The sequence below is a fragment of the Astatotilapia calliptera genome, chromosome 22, assembly GCF_900246225.1.
Source record: "Astatotilapia calliptera chromosome 22, fAstCal1.2, whole genome shotgun sequence".
NCBI lineage: Eukaryota > Metazoa > Chordata > Actinopteri > Cichliformes > Cichlidae > Astatotilapia > Astatotilapia calliptera.
This window is the reverse complement of record NC_039322.1, coordinates 14,008,929-14,036,914: the sequence shown is the minus strand read 5'-3', so window position 1 is coordinate 14,036,914 and position 27,986 is coordinate 14,008,929.

Below are 27,986 nucleotides of genomic sequence, written 5' to 3'. Positions count from 1 at the left end.
TAGTTCACCTGTGTTCCCTGGTATATTCCATCTCCCAGCTTAAATTGTGTCATTTAAGCTCTTGGTTTTCTTCAGTTCCTCATCATGAGCTCCCTCGTGTTGTGTTTTCTTGTCTGTCAGTGTTTAGTTTTTTGTTTTTTTCTTCAGTCAGTTTGCTCCAGCTTGACTATGCCTTATCTTTTGCTCTATCAGCCATTTGCCAGCTAATAAAGCTGTGTTTTAAGTTGAAGTTTGTCTTCCTGCATTTGGTTCCACCCTTTGCTTGTCACACGACCAATATATGACAGGAGCAGACTTGTACTTCAACAGCATATATTCACTTCAGTAAAGGAAGTGTTCTTTGATGTGCATATGGTCTGACCTCTAAGGGTGTTAAGGTAGCTAATGACACTGTCCAACAGAGGTTTTATTTGTAAAGTCAGTGAAAAACCTTCTAGAAGAAAAGATGTGACAATATTTTACTTCTCTGTAATTTAACAGCTATGTTTTGGTTTGTGTTTACATTAGGGGCCAGATGTGTAAATGATGTGAAATGATCCATTACAAGAGCATGGGAGTTTGAAGATTATCTAGCTGACAATCCAAAACACCAACTTTGGTATCACAGTCAGTAAATACCTCATCAACTATTTTTTCTGCTGCCTCTCTCCCCATCTCACACATCATCCAACTAATAATGGATCACTTATCACTTATTAAAAGAAATAAAACAAAATGCAGACAGAAATATTTTTTTATTTACTATGAACACATTTAATCGAACAAACACAAAAAATATGTTTACATGTAAATTAAATTAGTGATATGCATTAGTATAGTTCTCTTGCTGGAATACATTACTATGTAACACAGCGTGTTTATGGAAGAGAATGGATGTAGATTACAAAAGGTTGAGGATGTTTATATGCAGTTCCCCCAAGAAAAAAAATAACTTATGTAATAGACAGAAGTTGAGCTATGAATACACACACTTATACATACATTTCTAGTTATAGTTGTCACACTTCTATGTTTCAAACTCATTTTAACATTAAATAGTAAAAGGAAGAAGTTTTCAATGATTATTTCATATATTAAGGGTTAAAAGCAATGCGACCATATCTGTGAAAAAGCATTAAATGAACATTTTTTTAGAAATCTAAGTTCAGCTGGTAGACCTGTTGAATCAAGAAATCACTTCAAGACAAACTGTCTGAAGAGTGAAGTAGGCTATAGGATCTCAAAGCTCACTTCATGCCACGATCTAATAAAACTCAAAGAAATAAAAATAAGAAACAAAGTCATTGTCTGGAAAGAGCTGCAAAGCCATTTCTAAGGCTTTACCAAAACCATTAAGAGCCATTATCTACTAATGAATAGAGAGAGAAACTTGGAAGAGTGGTAAACATTTCCAGGAGTGGCTGGCTCACTAAAAATTACTCCAGGAGCAGATTAGCACCTCGCAAAAGGACTAAGAACAACTGCTAAAGAACTTCACGTCTCATTTGTCTTAGTTAACCCATAAGAACCCACAACCCCTTTACACACTGAGGACAGTTCCTGTAAAGTTTTAACACTGATTCTCCCAAATTTTTCCTAAAAGTAAAAATGGGTGTGGACTCTTATGTGTTAAGGTCAGAGTTCGTGATTCATCATCATACGAAAGAGACTGGGGAAAAATGGGATCCTTGGCAGAACTCCAAGTTGAAAACCACTGTGGACCTAAAAGAACACAAAGGCTTGTCTCACATTTCCCAGAAAAAACATAATAAAAGTATTCTGTGGACTGATGAGACAAAGTTGAACTTTTAGAAGATTTGGGTCTCATTACATCTGATGTAAAACTAACAGAGCATTTCCTAACAAGAAAAGTTTTCCAACAGTGAAACATAGATGTAGTAGCGTGATCTACCGGGGCTGCTAATTGATGGAACCATTAATTCTGTTTTCTCCAAGAAAATCCAGCAGTATAATGTCGGACCACGAGTTTTGTTTTTGCTCTTGAAACTCAGTAGTACTTGGGTTATGCAGCAGATTTAATAATGATTCAAACATACCAGCAGGTTGATCGCTGAAAGGTTAAAAAAGGAGCAAAATGAAGGTTTTAGAGTGGTCTAGTCAAACTCTGGACTTAAATCTAATTGAAATGCTTTGGCATGAGGAAGCAATTAATTTTTCACAAAGGGTGGGTGGGTTTGGATAATGTTTTCCCTTAATAAATTAAATAATCATTTAAAAACTGCATTTTGCATTAACCTTGGTGATCTTTGTCCAGCATTCAAATTCATTTGATGTTCTAGAATATCTGAGGGTGCAAAAAAATGGAAAAATGACAGATATTTGTTCACACCACTATATCTTACATGTCAAGCCAGAGAGGCCCTATATACAACCATCAAAATTGGATGCTTGCAAAGATGCTACTGAATCGTGATTAATTATCCCAAAGGTTTATGTACTTATTAAGACAGATTGCTATAACTTCATCAAAGCAGATAATTGCCAGCCTTTTTTTAGAATAAATAAAAGCGAAGACCTATTTAATGCATTGCAACTGTTTATTTCTGCCTGGCTTCACCCCGAGGTAAAGATGGCAGAGTTTAAATTGCGACTGCAAGTCACTCAAAAGGTAGGGTCACTGAAAAAAAGTATCTACTGTCAGATAAGTATATGGAGTTAAATGGAGCTGACTAGTCTCAGTGTGTGTGTGGGCGTATGCAGTGATGAGGCCGCTGCCATGACCGGTAAACAGATTAATGCTGCTTATCATGCTGAAAACTCAGAAAGAAAGTCAGATAAAACTGACAAACTGTGCAAGCGCCACACAGCCCACTCCTCCCGCTAAAAAGGCTATCCATAAACATTATGCTCTGTGCTTCTGTCTCTTGCGTTCTCCATCTGTCTCATTTAAACCTCCATTTTGGTCATAAAGTATTCCAAAAAAAAAAAAAAAAGAAGCAGAATGCAGTAACCTTAATAACTGGGCTCCATCTGACTTGCAAATAAATAGCTAGAGAGTGGCAGCCTTTAGCAAGCTGCATGCTACATGGCTTAATGTTCAAGTCAGTGTCATGGCAGGGGGTGCAGCTATCAGACTTGTTGCAGAGCTGATTAACAAGTAACCCTGCTGTTTCACTAGTCACAGAGGACACTGTGGATGAAAAGTAAGCTTGTTTGCTTTCCACAGGGTTAGCCACCATTTAGCTGAATGGGGTAATCCTGATGTTTGTTCAAAATATAACTATGCAGGTTTTCAAAAATGAATAGCTAAGCCTACAGAGCCTTTTTTTGGTAAATAGAAGGCAGTTTAACATATAAATATCATGTGGGTCAGGCTTGCTGTTCACTTTTCTTTAAAAGAGGCCTATTATGCTAATTTCTGACCCGATATTTTGAGAATTAACTTTGCATGAAACAGTCAGTTCATCCAATGTTTTAAACAAGGCATTTTAGGTCTATTTCCCTTCCATTAAGCCCCAAATAGTAAACAGAAGATTTGAACAGTGCTAGGCTGGGCCTCTATGCTCATATTTAGAGTTGGGAAGCTTACATCATACATGGCCAATAGAGGAAAAAGCTGTCTGAAACCCAGCATTCAGAACAGCCTGAAGCTTGACCTGTGGGCTCATAGGGGCAACTCATACACTGCCCTTGTTATTTGCAATGTTGACCATGTTTAATAGAAACATCCACATTTTATATTAAAGTATAAACACTCACTAGACACTTTATTGGTTATACCCACTAGCAAGTCAGTGCATTCAGTGATGTTAAAACTGAGGATCAAAATAGGGGATGTGATTAAAGCATATGTGATACTATTATGTCAAAATGGACCAGGAATCTCTGAGGAATGTTTCCAGCACCCTGTTGAATCTATGCCATGGACAATTAAGAGACTTCTAAAGGGGAGGAGGCCCCGGGGCAGACCCAGGACACGCTGGAGAGATTATATCTCTCGGCTGGCCTGGGAACGCCTTGGTATTCCCCCGGATAAGCTGGAGGAGGTGGCTGGGGAGAGGGAGGTCTGGGCCTCTTTGCTTAGGCTGCTGCCCCCGCGACCCGGCCCCGGATAAAGCGGATGAAGATGGATGGATGGATGGATGGATGGATGGATGGATGGATGGATAAAGGTAAAACAACCAGAAAACAGGGACATGCATGATGAGTCTTAAAATTCATAGAGAAAATCTTACTAGGTCAGATTTGGTGTTTTTGGAAATTTTCCACTACAACAAAAATGTCATTGTATACATTTTACTGTATAATCAAGTCACACAAAGGATTTGTGTAAAACTGATAAGGATATTCATCAAACATAAACAGAAGAATCACATATCAGAATCTAGAAATATATATCATCTACTACTTTGAATCTCTGTTTTTAGTCCATTTTAGAATATAAATAACTGAGCCAAGCCATGCACCATTTATTGCCTTTGTAGAGGGAACAAAAAAGCTGGGCTTGTTTCTTTTTTCTTTTTCTTTTTTCATGTTTATACTGTGGCAGAAAAAAGGAAGCTGAATCAGAACACATTTCTATTTTACTGAGCAAAGTCATTTAACACATTCTTACTCAAAACAGCCGACTTGCAACAGAGCACACAGCAGTAGAAAGAGGGGAAAAAAATTCAATTGAACCTGCAGGTGCCACATACACACACATACACAGAAATATGCACACACAATGAATCATAAGTCCAACAATCAGCATGAACATGCACCAGTGCTAAGAATACATGCATGTGGACGTGGGTGTGCGCTTTCTTGAGTTGTGGCTGTGTCAACTCTCAACAGGGAACCTTGACAGCTGTCCCTGTGTGTGTGCGCGCGCGTATGTACATACACACATGTGTGGGTCTCCCAGGGGCATCATGACACTTCATCATTTGTTAATTAGCCAGTTAAGTCACCTAATTAACATGCCAACTCTTTTATTCTCTGTCAGACTTTCTTGCCTGCTTTGTCACCATGTGTTTGACAAACGGTAGGTGAAGTAAAACATACAGACTTAAGCAGAAACAAAATCTGTTTGGTTTCAAATGCACATCTTCAGTATTTGCCAACTGCTTGAAAATCATATTTTGTATGTATTTTTTTTTTTTAATTAAAATTAGTAATAACAATAAATGATCAGTGGCAGAGTTTAAGTTTTTTTTTTTTTTTTTTTTTTTCGCCTGTCCCATTTGGTTCTTTAGCCATCAGAATTGTTGTCTGAAGACCAACAAGGATACCCAATGGATTTACTTTGCCAAATGGATCATCGTGGCATTGCCGTATTGGTCCATTTGGTTGATCTTTGTTTTTATTATTTATTATATTTTATTTTCAGATGTTACAGACGGGACAGACATGAGTGAGGGATAGGAAAGGGAGAAAGAAAGAGGAAGGAAAGGAAAAACAGAAGGGGAGAGGGACAGTGAGAAAGGGGGGGAGAGAAAAAAATAAAAATCTGGATCACCTGTTGAGAGAAGAATAGAAAACAAGCAAAAAAAGACAAAAAAAAAAAAACAAAGCAACATACTAAACACAACACCATCGCATTAATCTAGCTAAGTGTAAACAGCAGTAAATACTAAATATTCAATGTTGTTGTGCAGCACGCAGGACAGATGTGCTTCGAAGTAGCAGCCAAGAAAGGTGTAATTTGGGTCTACGAGCAGTGAACACCCGTGTGCATACCTGTGTGGATCAGCGCGCTTGTATTCCAAAGGTTTCTCCAACTCTTTTATTCTCTGTCAGACTTTCTTGCCTGCTTTGTCACCATGTGTTTGACAAACGGTAGGTGAAGTAAAACATACAGACTTAAGCAGAAACAAAATCTGTTTGGTTTCAAATGCACATCTTCAGTATTTGCCAACTGCTTGAAAATCGTATTTTGTATGTATTAAATGATTTCTAAAATAAATTGTGCAGTTACTGATATTACAGCCACACCCCTGTTAAGCAAAGTATAACACACAATTAATTTCCATCGTGTCAGAACAGTATGCAACACTGTGCCACAATGACACTGATAAATCCCTTATTAACATCTTTCTGCCTATTAAAAACACACATTCCCTCTGCCACACATGACTACATGAGCGAAACATTAATATATGTGACATTAAGACCATTATAACGTGCCACTGTGTGTATGTGTGTGTGTGACTCACAAATACAACAACAGTAATTAAGAAATCATCTCGGTGAGTTGATGGCAATCAGTTATGCATGGCCTACAGGGCAGTGCACCATTTGTGTCACCATATTTTAAGCTGCCTTTTTGTGTGTGTGCAACACAGAGAAAGAAAGAGAGAATTATATGAGCATATTTTGATGCAATGTATAAGTTATGACTATTTATCCTTTTAAGGCTTATAATACATACTTAAATGGAACATGGACAATGGACATATTAATACATAAGAAGTCAGTTAAATAACACTTAAAAGTTGCTCATATTCAAGTTAGCTTTATCAACAGTAGGAAGGTAACTATATCTTTAGTCAGACCAAGTGAGCCCAGTTTAGTGTGACACTCACTTTGTCTTGTATGCACTCTGGATAAAGCAAATAGTTTTTAAACACATGTCTACATCCACACTTTCTTTGTTCTCACTACGAAGGTTTTGACAATACAAGAGTTGATGCTTCTAGGTGTACCAGAAGGGTTGGTCCTTAACATTTCTAGCTGTAAATCCTAATATAACTAGTTTATAAGTGGTTGGTGTGAATTTAAAGTGCCAAACACAAATGGCAGTTCCTTTTGATCTACTGTACATAAAAACCAAAACTGGACGTTGGTGGTCTGAAAAAAAATGTATAGTAGAATAGTTTAAGTGAAATTTTTGTCTCTAAAAGCTCATTGAACATATCAAGTCTAGGGTCACTTCAAAGTGTTTCCTGTTAACACATTCTTATTCACAGATGTTCACATACTTACACTGGTCAGGGCCATTTCTCACAATTCATTGCACTGGCTACTTCTTCAGTGACAGTGTCCAGCGCACTCCAGAATAAGATATTGCTTTGTGAGAACATCCATTGAGGGGGGCAGGGGTTGTTGACATACATTACCTTCAAAACATGAATTTAAATCCGATTTAAATTACTATTATTTGCTTTCTTTTCCTGGTTGCATTTTCTTTTCATTTCGGTGCCACAAATAAGCGATCATGGTGAGGGTTAAATTGCACTCTTTCATAAATGTTAGAGGGCAAACTCCCATTTCTCTTTTCAGTTGTCTTCATTATAAGCATCAAAACAGTGATTGAAAATATTCAGTGGAAAATATTTTGCTATAGTTTCAATGTGGATAGACTGAGATTAGCTGAGATTAAAAAGTAGTGCAATCTTAAAAACATGTTACTACAAAGCAATGTTCCTCCATCAGCTGATGCAGAAGTCATCCGAATGACTATGACTGGGGTAAGGAGCTATGGATAATTAATGGATGCTAACACCCCTCTGCACTGGACATGTGGCTGAACACAGGGAAATGCATAATGACTCAGCTCCGGAAGCATAAGAAAAGATACAGAAATTCTTTACCACTGTACACCACAATAACTGCATTTGTGTTAGATTTACTATAAGCTCCTTATTGTGTCATATTTAGATTGGGATTTATTGAGTTATTTGATTATGTTGTATTTTCTGTTTAGCTGAGCTCCTTCTCCAGTAGTATTATCTCCAGTATTTTTTTTTCTCACCTTTCCTGATGTTGTTTTTATTTTATCGAGCTCAGTTGTTTTTCATGTTTTGGCTCTTCTAACACAGTAATTTCCCAACTTTGGGGATAAATAAAAGTATTTCTTATCTTATTCTGTTGAAGTCCTTTCTACAACCCTGGAAGCTGAAAAATATCACTGAAGTAGCCTGTATTGCAAAGAAACACAGAGGGATGTCATATGACTATGTGATGGCTTGGCTTTGTAACCACCCTGTTACTTTAGCATTTAATTTAGCGATATTAATCATACCAAAGCATTAACTCTATCTAATGTGAGGGGTGTTTAGCATTTTAAATAACTATAATCAGCAATAGTTATGCATGTGCCAGTACAATAGTAACTGCACTTTCCTAAAATGCAGCCAAAAAATTCATGTCATTTCTGCTGAAAGGATCCATGGGGAATGCAGAGGCCACCTCAACTGCACACCAGACCGACCTCATCGTAATTTCTACCTCTAAGTATCACAGCCAGGACTGTACTGCTGGCCCACTCTTCATGTCCGTGGAGAGACACTAGGCTGCTTTGCTCCAGCTCATGAAGTGGTACCATACATGCCAATTGTACTGCATTTTCCTGGACTGCAACATACTTACATAGTGGAAGATTCTCCACAAATATCTCAAGAATTTTAAAAGAAAATTGAAAAATGCAGACTCACTTTAAAATAATCTTGGCTGAGGCTGATGAATAAAGAAGGAAACATGTAAAAAAAAAATATGGATATACGTAATGTCTGCATTTAGCAGCATGCACAGTCACGCATCCTGCATTTAGTCCAGCTAATCTGATCAGTCAGTGCTGTCTGCTTATTGAAAGTGCATGTAGACAGACTGATGCTTTACAGTTTCTGACAAAGCATTAAGTCCACCATTTTATAAAGGCTAGCACATACTCGTGATTATATATATATGTATGTATATATGTTTAAAGACAGATACATCTATAGATAGAAAAAGGTTAACAAAGTCTGGTTTTGTTGTTTGGAGTGGATCTATATCACCAGTCATCATGTGTGTCTGGCGTGGTCAATTCCTCTTCCAAATGACCTTTCTCTAAAGGTCAGACTGTGACACCACTCACATGCTCAATAGTATCACGATGGCTCAGAGACACAGAGTTGCAGGCAGGCTCAAACCTTGGCACAACATTAGAACTGTTATTCCATGCAGCTCCCCAAGCCTTTTTAACCTTTTCACAAGTGAATTTTAAATTTTCTAAATTTAGCACTTACACTGCGTGTGTCACACACGATGGTCTTTAAACGTATGACCTCAATTTTACAAGAGTGTTAATACTGCATTTAATGCAAATAATAACTCTTATTTGTGACGAGATCCTTTATGTTTTTTCCTGACTGGACCTCACGTGAAAGTGTAGAAATTCTTGATTACTCTTGTTGATCTGCTTGTCATCATGACCTACGAACATAATTAAATATATTTTCATCTGCATGAAGCAAATTCCCTTCTGCTTTTCTTCAAGGTCACCGTGTTTGTGTCTTATAGAGTGGTGCTGCCTCACTGTATTTCAAAAAGGTAACAGACATTTTTCAGCTAAAATAGCAGCTCTGGATGTGTTCGGCCCACTTCATATCGGAATGCATTTTTTATATTGTAAAATAAAAATAAATGCAGAATGTGGAAAATAAGACCTTTCATCGCAGGGCAAGGTAGTGGTGTATGGTGGTTCAGTTATAAAATGCATGGACATATTTCCTGAGACTTAAGTATCACATCCATTAAACATGAGGTAATGTGTAGGGCTGAGCCAACAGCATTTAGGCAGTAATAATGAATGAAACATTAGCCTTATAGGGAATCCTGAAATTGACTAATGTGTGATATCTTTTATCAAGGAAGCTGCAGAGGTGGGTGAATGGGCTTCACATTAAATATTTGCAACCCCCACCTCCTCCTCCTCCTCCAAAAAAAAAAAAAGCGCTGTTGAAACAGGTGGTTGCCTGGCTGTGCAGGGCGATGCGGTCCTTCCTGCCCTTTTACTCACCCTTCAGGAAGGGTGCCTGCCAACCAATCAGCTGCCCAGCAGGATAAACAAGTTGGACCTCGTCCTTGTAAATGGAGGAGGCAGAGGAGACGCAGACTGCAACATAGTGTCAGGTTGCATTTGAAGGTTGATATGTTGATGTGACAGCTGCTGCAGCACACAGCCCACTACTTAGCTATTCTTAATTATAAGCAGAGGTGTTCACATCTCACTTTCAAGCGCTGGTAATTGGGACAATGAAACTGAGTTTTATAGTGTGATTTAGCTGTATTTACAAAGGGATGATTGGCTCACCAACAGACAAAGGTAGCAAGGAGGTCAGACTATCACTTCTGTCAGAAAAAGCTGCAGAAATCTGTTCTCAGGAATAAGTAAAAGAATACCTGCCCATCCCTTCACTTTTGCTTTGTCAGTAACATCTAACTCAATAAATAATTTCCACTCATCATGTAAATTATCAGCCACTCACTGAAGATCTTTTTTGTTGAACTGTTGTTGTTGTCATCATCGTTGTTTTTCCTAAGAGCAGCAATATTCATTGAATAAATTATATTTATTCAACAGCATGGAGATGGAAAACCTAATCGGATTTTTGATGAGGTGCACTTCTTTTCGGAGGTGTTGTTTTGCACAATGTTCCATAATTGACATCTTGTTTAGGATGTAGGTGTAAGACACAGAAAAAAATTAAAATAGGTTTGATTTCTGAAATTGATGGATGCGGATTTGTTTCCTTCCACTGTTATCCATCTGAAGTAGTAAAATGATGCAACAAATAAATGAAACTACATATTTTTTTTATATTCATTTGCATGCTATGTGCATTTTCCAACTTTGTATTTGTGTTTCCATGCACAAATCAGGTCTTGCTGTCTTTGAAATCCTGTCTAGCTCCTCTGTCTCTTAATGACGGATTAGGGTTCTCATAGTATGACTGCTCATCCAGCAATAATCCGCACAGACTCTGAGCTTGAGAAAGCAGTAGGCTAGACAGGAAAGAGGTAGAGGCAGAAATGGAGAAGAAAATGTAAGTGCAAGCAAATGATTAACTCATGAAGAATGATTGCGAACAAGTCCATGCAGACAGAAATGGCAAAAGTGCATCATCAGTCTCTCATCCCCTAAAATTCTCCATTCCTTGACATTTTCTTTTACTTTGTAGTTCCATATAACAATGTTTTATGTAACGTTTTACTTTGACATTCCTTCTGGTGTTTCCATGTTGACTGCAACATGATTTGCATAAGCAATTGAGGACCAGAATTGCGCTACTTTTCCTCACTTTCCCAAGGTTAGCAATGGTGATCCTTTGAACCCAGACTCTGTCACTACGGGGTTTGGTTTTTCTGTGAAGTTTTTCAACTAGGAACATTAAAGTTCAGAGTGCTATTACTGTTTCATGGCGTTCCACAGAATAAGCAATGACTATGAAATTTACACAATTTTGATTTTCAGAGAATGAATCCTAATAAACACCTAATGAAAACCAACACTCTTGCATGTAAACTGGGGTTTCTGACAAAACTTTTCAAAGCTTTCTCTTGACAACTCAAAGTTATTCATTACTATATAACTACATTTCAGTCGCATCATTTAGAAGAACTGAACTTGAACTTGATTTATCCAGATAAAGAAATCAGTTAAGCTATTTGGTGAACAGACTCCAATGACCCATCATAGAAAAGTAGAGTATGGACGGTGGTGGTAAAAATGAAGATGAGGCTTGGATGGAGTTCTGAGTGACCAGGGTGAGGCGGAGATGAGGAGGAGACAGGTTGCATGAATGAAAGTCAGAATGACAGAAGAATATAAATAATACACAGAATTAAGGTTCATTCACTCGGAGAAGGAGGGCAAGAAGATGACTGAACCTTAGAGCAATGATTTCAGCATTGCTTATTTTGTGAAACATCACATGGTTTTGAGAAGGTACATACTGTCTGACGTCAAGTACAACGTGCTTCAATAAAACATATGTGTGTTGTACAGTATTGTTGAATGAATTATTGAATTTTATCTTTCAGAAAATGAGTTCAAATACCACATATCTTTTTTTAAACATCTGCAACTGTGACAGTATGTTAATGAGCGGTCAAGGCATGGTAAAAGCTGTAATCTTTTGTAGCTCATTACTTACAATAATAAAGTTTACTTTTTGTTCATGGTGCATGAACAACATGATAAGGTGTTAACATCTTTGGTAAACAGACTGGTCCATCTCGCTCTAAAGAAATGTCAAGATATCAGCAAAATTTGTGGCCCAGCAACTGAGGTATTAACTATGCCTCTGGAAAATTGATAAACCCCCAATACCCAGTATTTGAATATCTAAGCACATCTTAGGTGATCAACGTGAAATGTCCATTTTAAACAAACTAATAATGCCACAACTTTATTCTTCAAAGGCAAAGAGGACATACATACTGAAAACAAAAGTGTGTATCTATACACTTCAGTTTCACCACAGTAAACAAGACCAGTTAAAACTTGTACATCCATTCAAGTTTTACTAACAGTCAGTGTGGTTGAGTGCTGCTCAGACAAGTGCAAAGTGCATGTGGATTCACTGACAAGGAGGTGCACATCCCCTTATCTACAGGGTTTCCTCATGGGAAAATTAGTCTTCTGTAGCAGAAACTCAAAAATGCTTGTTATGTTACAGCTTTGAAAAAACATATTAGAACAAGTATAGGGCGATGTTAGATGAAATGAGAAGCTTTGCTTGTCGTCAAAGCAAATCTTAATTTTTGAGATAAACTTTATGAAAACTTTACTGAGCTCATCACTTGCTAGATGTTGTTTTTGTGGTGTGTTATTGTCATTAGCTTTTAATAAACTCTCATCGTCATGCTAAATTTCAGTTAAATACAGGCTACGTCCACACATACACAAGTATTTTTAAAAATGCCAATTTTTTTATACGTCTGGGCCTTTCGTCCACACCTAAATGGTGTTTTGGGTCACCTAAAACAGAGATTTTTAAAAACTCCTGCCAGGGTGGAGATTTTTGAAAACTCAGTTTTTGTGTTTAGGTGTGGACGAGGAAACCGGAGATTTACTCACGCAACTTCAAAGGTGTGCGTTGTTTTTGACGTCACGCTGTGCGCCATGTTATTGTTTCCATAAGATGAATTTCTACAATGGCGGATATAGACAAAATAATGTTGCTGTTAATCTTACTATCTGCAGTTTTAACATGCTTACATATACAAATGCAGTTACTGTCCCTCCATTTAGAAAGACAGAGGTGTCAGAGTGAACTTTGGACGTGGCTTCTACATTCAACACAGACGTTCTCACAACCCAAATCCCGACTTATGTTTGGAATAAATTTCATTTTTTTAAATGAAATTTATGTATGCTGCATGCTGTATTTTTGAGTTAATAACATTAACATTTGAAATGATGACAGTAATTGAAAAGTAACACAAAATTAGCTGCCTTTCCAGAAAAACACAAAAACTTTTCACAAGTCCTTTTTTTGTGCGGGCACAAAACCCTGTTTATTCTTTCCCTCCCGGGATTCTAGACTTATGATTGGCTAGCATTTCTACACGGTTAGGATTTGGCATATTCTTGACAGGGTTTTTAGTATTTACTTGTGAATGGAGATATTTTTTCCAAACTGCACGTGTGGACAGGATTTTATTTTTTTTTAAGTGAAAACGGAAAATCTCCGTTTTCAAAAATACCCATGTACGTGTGGACATAGCCACTGTGCATTGTCTTTGCAAGATTAATGACTTTGCCTTCAGCCTGACCTGAACTTATTCCCCTTGTAAGAATGTCAGCATGCTAAACTAAAATCCTGATCATCATCAACACTGTAAATGTTGTATCTACTTCAAACATTCAGGCCAATGTTCGCATGTTAATCCCGCATGAAGCCCAAAGCACAGCTGTGTATAAGTATACTCTCACACAGCCGTTAGCATGGCTGTAGGCGCTTAGTCTTTCTGAGTCTAATTCACCAAGAGGAAAGAAAGGGATTTGTCGTAACCATTAAAACACTTCTCTTCAAACACCTCGGGCTTACATCCAGGCCACATGCACAAGTGGATGAACAGCACACACACATAGTCATGCTTTGTTGACCAAGTGTGAAAAACAGGAAGCTTGCTGTCCCTTTGAGATAGTCATAGATGTTGCACAGAGCTACACACTAGGAAAAAGAAAACATGTATCATTTATCCACAAAAACAGCGGTAATGTCTCAAATATACTGAAACCTACCCAAGAATGACATAGAGACATAAGTGCAACTACACAGTGAGTCACAGACAGATGGGTCCGGAGACGATTGCCTCTGTACCTTCTTTGTAATCAACTCTGATCTGATTTCAGTGACACAACAAAACCAGCAACTTTGGAAGTAGATTTTTTACTAAAAATAAGGGGGTGAAAAAGTGACAATGATGCCTAAAAGATGCTCCCTTACACCGTTGGCTGAAATACAGTATCAAGGCATCTGCCGTAATTATCAGCGCAGCTGAAACTGAGCCATGCTAGAGCAATTAAAAAGTCTTTATTCTGATTCATAATTATTTCAGGGGGTTTATAAAATATGGACCTCTCAAGTCCGCTTCATCCAAATTGGGTTTAGTGACTCATCTGGCAAATGAGTTAACTTCTAAAAAGCCTGGAGAATTACTTTTGAAATTGCTCTCAGACAGAGGGCTGAAATGTGCCAGCTCCAATGAAAAAGTTACCACTTTCCTTTACACAAATGGCATGCTGCAGACATTTGCGAGTTACTTTAAAGACAGATGGGCAGGCACACTGCTAGATATTCAGACACTGACACTGGAGGGAGAATCTAAGATGAAGAGCAATCTAGTTTTCTTTGGGTGTTGTGCGGTGACTTTGCGCAACCTTTCTTTTAAGCTCCAGGGGCCAGTATTGGTGTAACCCTGGTAACAGCACAAAACAACCCACTAGCTCCTATTGAAGTCTACATCACACATAAACAAATCTTATACACACCTAAATATCATCCTGGATTTCATCTTCCCAGACAGAAGCCCACACTTTTGCTGTCTTTTAAGTCTGGCTTCTTAGGTAATGCAGGTCTAATGGAAGCAGTTTCACACCCATATTTGTGGAAATTATTTCCTGGAAATTTGGTGGATAAACAGGTATTGAGCCAAAGAATATTTTGACAGATTTTTCCAGGATTTGCCCCATCAAGTCATTCCATTTTTAGCAACAGCTGTGGAACTAACAGGGATTTGTTTCCAAATACCAAGGTGGGTGTTTTCAGAGCCAATTTATCAGTGAGTGTGTGATAGGAATTTAATGGATGAGTGGTGTTCGGGTCTATTATAGAAAACTGAAATTCTTAATATAGGATCTATCTATACCTGTACCTACACACAGCCAGCAGCTTATTGTTTTGTATAAAATTAAAATGAGCAACATTATAAATAAGTATATCATTAAATAAGAAAATTAAGAGTTGATTCTGAGAGGGAGAGAGTGTGTTTTCCTACTAAGCGTGGATTTATGAATCATAAAGGAAAAAAAAGACAGCTCGGTTCACTCGTGGTATATGCCGCCTACTTACGTGCCAGTTTCTTTTCTTTTTTTACATATTGCTGATAATATTTACTTTTCCTAGTGCGTGAACCCAGTAGCTTATTCAAATGGGCTCACAAATGCTCAGAGTATTGTCAGCACCACTGAATTGTGCAATTATTTCCCAATTGCGGGCCCACTGGCTTCAATTTCCAGCACTGCACTGTGTGTCACTGCAATGGCATCTCCATCTTCATTTATCTGTGTCTTCCCATAATACTTTACTGTCATTTTCCCCCCTCTTTTGAGTGTAACATCTTTCACGTCCAGTCATTCCTCACCTGTCCACAAGGTGTCCTCTGAGTGTTTCCCTGCTCTGCACACCTGCTGCTCATCTTATCACCAGCCCTTGTGCTCTGGACATCTGTTTCCACAGCTGGTTCGTATTATCTCATTACGTTCTGTGTAAGTAATTATACTGCAGTGGCTATGGCTGTTTCCTCTTTTATTACTTTATTATTATATATGGAATTCTAAATAAGACTAGACTGTGCCAGGAAAGGAAATCAGACAAAACAACTTAATGGCCATACTAAAAACAGATCTGTCTACATCATGTTAATTGAATGAGGCTGTCTGCACCACATTTTTACCAGGTGCAAGAGCACGACTGGTATTGTTCTCACCCTCTGAGTCTGTATGTTTGTTTGTCTCACCATGGTAAAATGTGATCCTGGAGACACCTACTGTAGCAGGAAGTGCCTCAAAGATGGTTTTCAGTGTTCCAAAGGCTGTCTGCGTCTCCGTTTAGATGTCGGTGCACAGATTTTGTGATACGGAATCCCTTCTCAGCATGTTTTCTAGATTATTTACTGTTTTTCCTTAGGTGTATGCCTAGTAGAATAGCACTGAATCCTGTTTACACCAAGTGGGACAAACAATGCCACGTGACTCCTGTATTCTGAGCATGCTTTTGAATTCTTTTCCTCATTTGTAAACTGAGTTTGTGTGTGCTTTTACTTTGGGCCAAGTGCTTTTGTGTTTTGCATCTAGATCCAATGTGACTGGGTTCCAATAATATAGTTAGATCTACAACAGATTGTATGGCTTTACCAAAAGCTGCTCTGTTTTCTGAATCTGTAAAGCTTAGAAAAATTAAAATGTCAGACATTATTATTAGGCTAGTCAAATTCTCTTTTTCCTCATTCTCTTATCATTCCTGCAGCTCTCTCAATCTCTCATTCTTTAATTTCTGTCTTATTTCATGTGAATAACATTTCATATTCATGAATGATAAAGCACTGCCTTTGCTGAAGAAATATTTTTGTGTTTGAAATGCATCCAGAGTAAAAAGCTTCCACCTAGAGCTGCATGTGCCTATGCATGCTTGAGAATAATGCCTTTTTACACATCATGCATATTTAGGTGTCTGTATACCTGTACAAATGCTAATGTGGATTCCCAAAGAGCAAAACAACAATAAGAACTAAACCCATCCAAAAAAATGAGTATTAGTACATTTCTGCTCAGATGCAGTACTTTGAAATCACAAAAGAGCTAATTAACCATCAGAAGCTTTTCAGCTTATTAACAAAACATGACTTTTTTTGTATCATAAGACTGCTGTCTGACAGCTACTTTATACCATATGTGATCTATAAGTATGTTTAAAATTTCTCCTTTTCTTTTACTAATTTCTCTTTCTTTATCTTTCACCTATAGCTGTGTGCTAAAGCATATGCTTTAAATGCACTGATTTGACCAAAACTGGCTTGCACCTAATTTTCTTTTGATTTTGGAAATGCTATTTTTCATTAGTCTGTCGTTTCTTTCTAGGTTTGTTCATCACGCCAGCATCCACTGAAGAGTAGGTGGGCACATTAATGAATAAAGTGAATAATGTGAAACCTACTCAGGCCCCTAAAACACTGTTGTCCCTTCATCATAGTTAATTAAAATATTATGAAAAGTTGTGTAACAACATGTCGACTGATTAATGGTAACCAAAAAAATATGTGTGTCAGGAAACACAAATGCTCTGGATTGGGAGGGAATACCCCCCATAACAAAGTTAAAGCTGTGTATTTAAATGCACTTTAATAATGCAAGCAATATTCTTTTCCTTTTCTTTTTTTTATATGACCAAACGTCTTTTATTGCATTTGATGATAAGGAACAGCCCATTAACAGTAACCTCAATAATTACAACTAGCACCTACCTGAATTACTGCTGTCAGTTAGTCAGCAGTGTATACCTGGTGTTATTCTTCACTAAAAAAATTTGAGAAATCTTATAACGCCTAAGTCCTCCTAAGTCCTAATGTTAAATTAGGACTCAATAATGTACACATGCTTCTGGTATAGTGCACTACAAATATTATGGGTCACTACTTAGTGGGGCAATTAAGTGGAAACAAGAAGGTAATAGTATGAACATAGCAAGTTACTAACGCCTTAACTACCAAAGTAATATCTAAGTAATAACCAAGTAATAGCATAGATTAAAGATGATTATACTTGAATAATATTGTTTTACTAATGGAGTACTATGAGGCAAGACATTAGGTGCAATAGTGCGGAAACCAAAAAAACAAACAAACAATTTGTAACACATTTGGTCACAGTTTGATTAGAAGATACTGATAACAGTATAGTTGTAATAGTGCTTGATGCTTTACATAGGATGCCATCTATACATCTACCTTTTGTCCCCAGCCTTCTTCAGTGTTTGAAGGTAACTGTGTACATATTATGTTGCTGTGGCCTATTACCTTGAAAGATTTGCAGCATTTTCTGTAGAATAACAAGGAAACAGGGCTGAAATGTCAAGCTATATATTTCTGCTAAACTCCATAGGTTGGCAATAGAAGACCTATATCCAGAAAAATTTGCAAAATGTAAAATGCTCATTTTCTACATAAAATACACAGGCACACACAAGGTTTGTTTGTTTGTTTTTTTGTTTTTTGTTTTTGTTAGCTCAGGGGGCAAAAGATCAGGCTGTACATAGGTCAGTTTGTGTGAGTATACGTGTTGATTTTGTGCATGTTTTAAAAGGTTAACGATCAAGTCAAATATACTTAAGGGCAAAGCAGGATAGTCTTGGTTGTTATAGCAACATGTTAAATAACTACAAAAAGACAGGGAAACAATAAATGGAAGATGATGACGTCAGGTAGCTCAGGCAGGAGTAATGTAAAGTATGCAAAAAGAGAAATGGTTATTTATAAATGCATTTTGAGGATACCCTCCTTCCCCTGTCTTCATCATTTAACATCTCCAAAAGGATCAAATCATTCAGATCTCTTGACATCTCATGTGGTTGAAGAAGAAACCATAGATTAAAACTCTGAAATCTAATCAACAAACTTTATGGGTTCTATGTGACTGCATGACAAAGTGCTCAGAAAGTTTGAATACTTTTGTCTCAGATATGTTAATTTTACACACTACAGCATATTGTGTGTTTGCTGTATATTCATTTACTGTGATTTTGTCATAACTAGCAAAACACTGCAACAATTGTTTGTTCCTTTGTTCATATACTTACAATTAATTGCTCATTTGTTCCGAGCCTCCATGGAGGTCTAGTGTTGGGAAATTGCCCACTCAGCATTTCCTGCTATTAGCATTAGTGATGTCATGTCTTTTTGGGCCCTACAACCAAATTGTACATAGCACATCATTGTTCTTTCTCTCTCTGTCTCTCTCTCTCCGTCTCAGACTAACTGGATAGCTCATGGATATCCTCATTCACCATCATTTCCAGTGGACCAGCTTCTAAATAAATCACAGATGTAAGTAGTAACAATGTTTCAATCTTTTACAAAAGCACAAATAGCTCACCAGTTGGAGCTTATCTTTTGGGAATTGCACTTATCAAAGCTACAGATAACACCGCTAAAATCCAAGTCCCAGCGGTATAGTCATCTTCTTTTCTTCTGTCCTTTTTGAGCTCTATTTTTGTTTTTCTTTCTTTCTTTCTTTTTGCTTTGGCTTGCTAAATATCTTTTTTTTTAGTGTGCCAAAAAAATTATTCACTGAGTATTCACTGAGCACTCGGTCAGTTGGGGCCATCTTCCCAATGTATTCTTGGATGTTCGTTGTCTCATCCTGGACTGTGGTGCTGACACTCACCAGTCCCCGGCCCCTTTCCTTCCGCTTAGAGTACAGCCTCAGGGTGCTGGACTTGGGGTGACCTGATCACGGGCAGGGCGTACATGTCGATGGCCCGGATCTTGTTCTGACTTGCCTGACCCTCTGCAGGTACTTGGTGGTTACAGCCTTTCTAGCGGCCTCTTATTTATTTATTTATATATTTATATATATATATATATATATATATATATATACACCCAGCACGCCCCTGCGGGCGGTTTATCCTTCAAGCTCGGGTCCTCTACCAGAGGCCTGGGAGCTTGAGGGTCCTGCGCAGTATCTTAGCTGTTCCCAGGACTGCGCTCTTCTGGACAGAGATCTCCGATGTTGTTCCCGGGATCTGCTGGAGCCACTCGCCTAGCTTGGGAGTCACCGCACCTAGTGCTCCGATTACCACGGGGACCACCGTTACCTTCACCCTCCACATCCTCTCGAGCTCTTCTCTGAGCCCTTGGTATTTCTCCAGCTTCTCGTGTTCCTTTTCCTGATATTGCTGTCATTCGGAACCGCTACATCGATCACTACGGCCGTCTTCTTCTGTTTGTCTACCACCACTATGTCCGGTTGGTTAGCCACCACCATTTTGTCCGTCTGTATCTGGAAGTCCCACAGGATCTTAGCTCGGTCATTCTCCACCACCCTTGGGGGCATCTCCCATTTTGACCTCGGGACTTCCAGGTTATACTTTACACAGCCTGCACCTGGGGTCTTGCCTGGTGTGATAGACCCCAGCCTCTATGGATCTTGTACTCAGAGCTTGTTCTTGTGTTGCCATGATTAGTGCCTCTGTGCTGTCTTTCAGCAGCTATCCAGCTGGAGCAGCTGGATAGCGTAGTGGTTAGACTACACACCTTTGGAACAGAGGAAAATGGGAGATGCCCCCAAGGGTGGTGGAGAATGACCGAGCTAAGATCCTGTGGGACTTCCAGATACAGACGGACAAAATGGTGGTGGCTAACCAACCGGACATAGTGGTGGTAGACAAACAGAAGAAGACGGCCGTAGTGATCGATGTAGCGGTTCCGAATGACAGCAATATCAGGAAAAGGAACACGAGAAGCTGGAGAAATACCAAGGGCTCAGAGAAGAGCTCGAGAGGATGTGGAGGGTGAAGGTAACGGTGGTCCCCGTGGTAATCGGAGCACTAGGTGCGGTGACTCCCAAGCTAGGCGAGTGGCTCCAGCAGATCCCGGGAACAACATCGGAGATCTCTGTCCAGAAGAGCGCAGTCCTGGGAACAGCTAAGATACTGCGCAGGACCCTCAAGCTCCCAGGCCTCTGGTAGAGGACCCGAGCTTGAAGGATAAAACCACCCGCAGGGGCGTGCTGGGTGTTATATATTAACAAAGCAAAAACATTTACACGATTTTAATTCACACAGTAAATCTGTTAAACCGAAGTAATCACTTGGAGTGCTTATCTAAATGTGAAACAGCTATCACAATTGAAGTAGATTTTTCCATGGGGGATTAGAAACCCCAAAATTTGAATTATATAAAACACTTCCTTAAATGGCTCAATTACTCCCACCACGGCTCAGCACCGATGATGACTTTTGGATTCAAATTTGCAATAATATCTTCAAAAGCATCAAAAACACATATTTACAACAGATGCTAAATAAAATCATTCATAGAAGACACTATACTAGTGAAAAATTACATCAAATGCGATTTTGCAAATAAGATAATTACACACACAGCATGCAGAACACCTCACCTCTCTGGCACTGCACCTCAGTTAGAGACGTTTGGGTCCAAATCACAGATCACCTTTCACACTTACTTGGCTGCCACATCCAACTGTGCACCTAAGTGAGTTTTCAATTTTGCAACTGCATAGTCCACTGCTAGTATTCGCCTTACAGTCGCAACTTTCACCAAGAATGTTGTCACACTTCAATGTTAACCAGGGTGAAGGTCCAGATGTAAATGATTTCATTTTTATTATTAACCACGCAGGTATGGTTGGTACTCTTATTTCTCTTAAATGTCTATAATATGTCCAAATTCTAGAAAACAATTTGAGTGTGTAATTTAACATATATATATAATATATACTCTATTACTAGATCCAGGTGTGTTTTTAAAAAGTATTCTAATTTGCTCAAATGTCAACACCCACATCAATGCCTGCCGAGCACATTTACCTCCATGCTCCTCTCATGCTAAAATATGAAATAGTTATGAAAAAGCAGACTGTTCAGTTCTTCACATGGACACGAAATTGTCCCTTTTTTTTTCATTACATTCACATGACTTTGAAGATTGACTCTGCTCTGCCTGTGTCTGACCTCCTTCTATTCCATCTGCTCCGTGTAGCTTGATTTGGCTTCCATCAAAAATAAATGGAACGTATGCCACACATTTTTAGCAGAGTGGAGCACAGAGCCACTTCTGGGATGCTTCTGAAAGGTACCGAGGCACATCTGGTGGACACACAAGTACTGTCTTAAACGCCTGCAATCAGCTTCAGTGGCTGCCATGGGCACTTCCTAGATTCAAATTGATTTTCTTTAAGGTACTCTTTAAAGGGCTGTATATACACGTACACTTAAATAAGTTAAGTAAAATAAATAAATAAAAATCCAAGACGCAATCTTTAAAAAAAAATAAAGAAAACGCATGTATTCACAATATTCTACAAGTCAGGGTGTCAGAAGATAAAATTTATTTAAAAAATTGTGACATTTAAAAGTAAATGTCACATCAGTCATATCTATGTTTTGTTACATTCCAGTGATATTAAATTACGCAATAACAGATTATACAGATTCTGTATTTTTTATCCATTTATTGATTGATTGTTAAGTAAAGTATGGTTTAGCCATTCTTTATTTTACTTAAAAGACCATTAAATTATAGGTAAAATTGACTGACATGTTTCTTGGACATAGGCTGGGCCTACATGGTGCAGTTTAAATCATCTGTGCCGAATTCAAGCCAGTAAGTAAGGTACGGTGCAAAGTTTTTTAGGTCAACATATTTCTTGTGGTTTCTGTTATCCTTTTTCTCTGTTCTTTCACTTAAATTACAATGGATTACTGTAATAATAAATAGATATGATGTTTTTGCAATTAATGTTTGCTTTGTTTATAATCTGTGTCTCTTGTTGGGTCTCATCAGAGAGGGCAAAAGTTTGAGGGAGTCGCCAAAAACTAAAGACTTTCTTAATCTGCACATTGAGATCCACTGGAGCTTGTAGGCATGAAGAAATAGTGGTTCACTTTTAAAGAGAATTACATTGTTAGCAGGCAGTGGTTTGTATGTGTTGATTTCTTTTTCCAACCTGCTTTAGTGTAGATCAGGTTTGTTACCATGACGATGTACCTGGGTAAGAAGTGCAGCACATTTCTAATTGGGACTGCTGAAAATCTAAGGTTAAGTTATCTCACTAAGCCCCAAATCCTGTTTCATAGAACATTCCTTTCAACTCCTGATTAACCTTGAGATCAAAAACAAAGTTTTGAGTTCAGCTGATCAAACTTCCTTCAATCAGCCTTTGCGTATGTTAACTCTTACTTCAGCATGTGCATGAAGATGATAAGTCATTATCAATGGACCTGCGACAATGATTCACCATGGAAAGTGTTTTACTTCACCATGCTCGTTATTTTGGCACAAGAATGGAACACACAAAAATACAGAGAACAAAGGAAAGAAAAAACACTAGAATACCTCAAGAAAAGAATAACTTAGGCCATCATGAAAAAGAGTTAATTAACCAGCAAATGTCAACAAAATGAGATATTCATTGAGTGTCAGGCTAAGTTTGTGTTGTGTTTTCCTAGTTGCCAGTAGAGGTGTTATACAATCTCATCAAAAGGGGCCAAAAACTGACAAAGAAGTAGTATAATTGGAGAGCCAGATTAGAAGGATAAAGCTTTAAATTGAGTTACTAGAACACTAGTTATAAGTAGGTTTGCTGCATTTGTATTTTTAAGAACAAAATAATGAAATTAGTTATCTTTATTTGACTGCTGCGAATGTTGTTTGCTTAATATGTGAACTGATTCCAGAAAATTGTGTCCTGGACATCTTTTCCATTCTGGAAATCTCCAAGTTGGATTACATAGTGTTCTTCAAGCTCTTTCATGTGTCCTGCTCTCATCTAATTGTGGCAATATAATGAAGAACAACACGTGCTGCAACAAAGTTACATGCCCTCTGGAGTCATGCTGACTGCACAGCCATTATACTGACATTATTTGAGTGTGCCTTTGTCATCTTAACCTGTGGTGGGGACCAGTTGTTTCCACAGAGGAACACTGAGGGTAGCTAAGGGTCTAGATAAGGAGTAAGATAGTCTGTGGTTACCATGCAGATTGTTATAACTTTCCTGAAAATATAAAGTGGATATATTTTAAATGTGTTAAAGAAAGAATACATTTTTCCTTTATGCAGCTGTTATCAAGTCTTTCAGCCACTGAAAGCTCTTTGGTGACATTAGTGTCCTTCAGCAAATGAAGAAGAATTGATATTGATATGAGTCATGAATACAACTTATTACATTGGGAAACTGCAAAAAAAGAAGAAAAAAGAGGGACTCTAGTTTAGTATAAAAGTATAGTATATACATATATAGAATAGGAATTACAACTAAAGGATTTCAGGAGTTCTCCGTCCGTAGAGGTTTGTGCTCAGGGAACACTACGTAATTATGATCTGGACATTTTAGGATACTTTTATTACATCTGTATGAACAGTTTCGCAAAAAAAAAAAAGGAAAGGAAAAAGGAAACTGTGGTTGGAGAACATTTTTCTAGTAAATGATGGATTGTGACAGAAAAACCATAAAGTTCACATCTGTAGTCATCAAGAAATGAAAGTACAGGAAATGCAAAGTCTATGCAAATTAATTAATTCAGAATTGATTGTCCGATGTCCGACATTATTAATGTCTGACACCTGCTTCAGTCTCTGCTAGATGGAGGAGACATGGAGAAACTCAGGGAGAGTAAGTGTTACAGCGGGGTGGCCAGAGCAGGTGAATGGACCCAAATGCAGACACAGAATGGAGGCACTGGTTCAGATGTTAAAAGAAAACTTTATTTACCAATAAGGACTTTGACTATCAGATTGGCACTGTGAACTATGAAGTCAAAACATGAGCTATTAACTATGATGTCAAACGGAGGCTGTGAACTATGAAGGGGGATAAACATAAAGTGGCATAAGGGGGAACTCAAGGAGAGGGTTGTGGTAATGGTGGTGGGGATCAGTGTCATTGGAACACAGAGAGAGAAAGTGAGATGTCAGAAAAGTGGGTGCGACTGGTTAGGCAAGTAGGAGTGTTTTAACTTTGAGCATCTTACTGGTTTTACAGGTGGAAGCCAACATGGCAGTAAGCCAGTCGAAGTGGTCCGGGTGAGCGTCCAGAAACATATAATCCGGGTGGAGCGTTTCAGAGATTTCTTTTGCTGTGGCAGTGAGGCAGGCAGGTGGAGCAGATAATGAACAGGGCTCGAGCTGTGACCGTGATTGCTGTGAATACCAGCGTCCTGAAATGGGTGAGTATTGCCCTGTGTGGAAGTGATGAACAAGAGAATTCCTGGGAACCACAGGGAGAAAACACCAGGTAAGCATCAGCAGAAACTATGACTGAACGTGAAAGACCGTCATGGTCATCGTTACTCTTGTTCAAAGATAATAAGTTGTTAGGTTTGTAGTTCAGTTGCACAAGCTGAGTTTACCCTCATATTATATTAGTGAAACTGTGACCTAAGGAATGCAGTCAGTGGAGTCTGCTGAGATGATGACAAGATAGCTCTTTTTTTGCTTAAGAAAGTGCTGTGAACCAGATCTCTGCCATTTCGCTGTTCTCTTTTGAATGAGACGATGAATTTCATAATAGCTGCATGCAAAAGTAGTAAGCATACCATTTAAAGTTCAGTAACCTTTTCATTTCATTTGAAAAAAAGATAACTGATTGCATAACATGCCTGTGTAATGGTTCACCTACAGAACAGCACAGTATTAAGCAACATGTAGTTATACACGTGATTTAGGTGTGGGTCTCTCATTCTGTCATGACCGAGATGTTTGTTCAATTTAGGGATGAACATTCAGTCCCACTTGGTTTCTGGCCACTTACTCGAAGCTCTTACAGGCATCAGTGGTTCCTGATAATCTGGTACAATGTGAACAGCACAGGAAGCTGAAGCAAAAAGATGAAGTGACTTCAGTAAGAATTCATAAAATGTTTTAAAACGTTTCTTCTGTCACTCCAGCTCTCCCTTTTATCAGTGTGGATTCCTTTGAGTTATGAATCAGTCTCTTTCCCTCTCCAGAAACCCTTTCTTTCCTGTGTGTTCTCACCCGCCCCCCCCCCCCCAACACTTGTCCCCTAGTTGAACTTTTGTACCGATTATAAACATAAAGGAGACTATACAATTCATTTAGACATACAGTGACACATACAATTACTTCTATGTGCGACATGAGTTTGTATTCTGTGAGTTTGATATCTATGAGTATTAGCCACCAGCACCATCATGAAAACAGCGTAATTTTCTCTGGGCATAGCACAGATTGGAAGGCAAGTCACACCTCTTCAGTGAATATTTCAGCATAAATTAAAAATAATCCATTTTATTGTACTTATCAAACAATGCGTGCAACAATTTACTGATAATATAGCAAAATCAGCTGTATTTAAAGAGAGTATAAGAGACGATTGAAATGTCTGAAATGTTCTAAAATGGGGCGATCAGGTGCACAGTCTTCTAAACTAAACACTAAACTTTTTCATCTAACGTTTTGTGGACCTTGCTTTGCGTTGTGAAGAACAATTATGTTGGAACATCATAATCGGAGTGCTCGGTGCAGTGACCCCCGAGGTAGTGGGTCTAGCAGATCCTAGGAATAACATCCAAAATCTCTGTCCAGAAGAGCGCAGTTCTAGGAACAGGACAGCAAAGATACTGTGCAGGACACTCAAGCTATATGTATATAGATGTTATCATTATGTAAACAAGGTTTTCACATATCTCATCAATGTTGCACAAAATCTCGGGAGAATACTGATCCACGTCTACGAGATGTTATATTTTAGGGTTGGCATGGATTGGTCCCACACAGGACCCCATATCCCTAGTGGCACCCTGAGCTGTCATTGCTTTTCTCATCACATTTTCTTCTGTTTTCCCCACTTGCATGCTTTCTCCTCTTCTCTCCTATCTAATCAATGGCTTCTCCTCCGATTTCCATTATATATGACCAGTCTAATCTGCTTTTGTGGTGCCAGTGTTGAAAATCCTCGTTTTCTCTTCATCCTGTGATCACATCGGCCCCCTTTTCTTTTCAAATCTATGAAGCCACATCAGTGTTTCTTCTCTCCTTCCGCATTCATCATTCAATGCTTTCCTTTATCCTCTTTCACCAGCTTTAAAATCACTACAGGTTTGCCAATCAGCGAACAGCAGTCTGGATTACAATGGGTTTTGGCAAGTTTGAGATGGGTTTATGTTAACACAGTAGTGGTTCACTACTGTGTTAACCTGTTCTGGCTTATGTTAAGAAGTAAGTTCTGCAAGCGATCACATGTAACCATTGCCGTTAAAGCGACACTTGCACCTAGATTTTCTTCAGCTCAGTCTTAATTTGATATTCAGTAGACATATTTGTTGTACATTGAAAGAGATTTTTGTAATTTCTCAGTCGAAACAAACATGCACCCTTTGACTGATAAAACACATCAACCCTGTCTTCTCCATCCTCACATTACAACAGGGCTTCACTATTTTATTTATTAATTTCTCTGGATTCTTTTCTCGAACAAGAATTTATCACCTTATCTTGTACAGTGCATCTCCTCCCCTGAACTTCTCCACCCTTGTCTTGTTCATCAGTTTTTCCCCTTCATGTTTCTGGTCTTCTTCTTTTTGCTCCTCCTCTGGTTCCTGTGTCCTCTTCACAACCCGTTACCTCCTCGCCTCAGGTAGTTATTCCCACTTTTGTTCTCTCAGGCAAACTCGTCCCACCCTTCGTTATTGTCTTATTTACCTCTTGCGTTCTTTCAGTTCCTTGCACTTCTAATCTTGCCTCCCTGACCTATTTTTAAACTCTTCTTTTACTGTATCTCCACATTCCCCTTGTCTTATATTCCTTTACAGTCTCATTCATATCTCATGCTGTTTCTCTTCATGTCTTTGTCACCACTGCTGCTGCATTGTTCACTTTCAGAAAGTACTCAAGCTGTTCCTCTCATCTTAATTAACATTACAAATCCCCTTTCCTCTTTCCTGTTGCCTGGATTCAACTGCATGAATCATTTGTCTTTTCCACAGCTCATTCTTAACCATGGATATTTTGCATTTTCAGATTCATAGTACTACAATATCTTTCTTAGGGGGATGTTTCCTTGACTTCATCATCTGCTAGGGCATTTATATCAAGTTCACAGCATAAACAGCTCCCAACCAATCATGGAAAGAAAGGTCTGCTTTACTCATATGTTTAATGTGAGTAAAGCAGGTTTGTCCAGTTAGAGAGACTGCATATTCAAGCTGCTGTCACAGAGGATCCTGTTAAAACAAAAAAAAGAAAAAACAATTATTAAGGTCAGTGAGTAAATAGGTGTAAGTTGAGGATCGTGATTCACCCAGCTGATT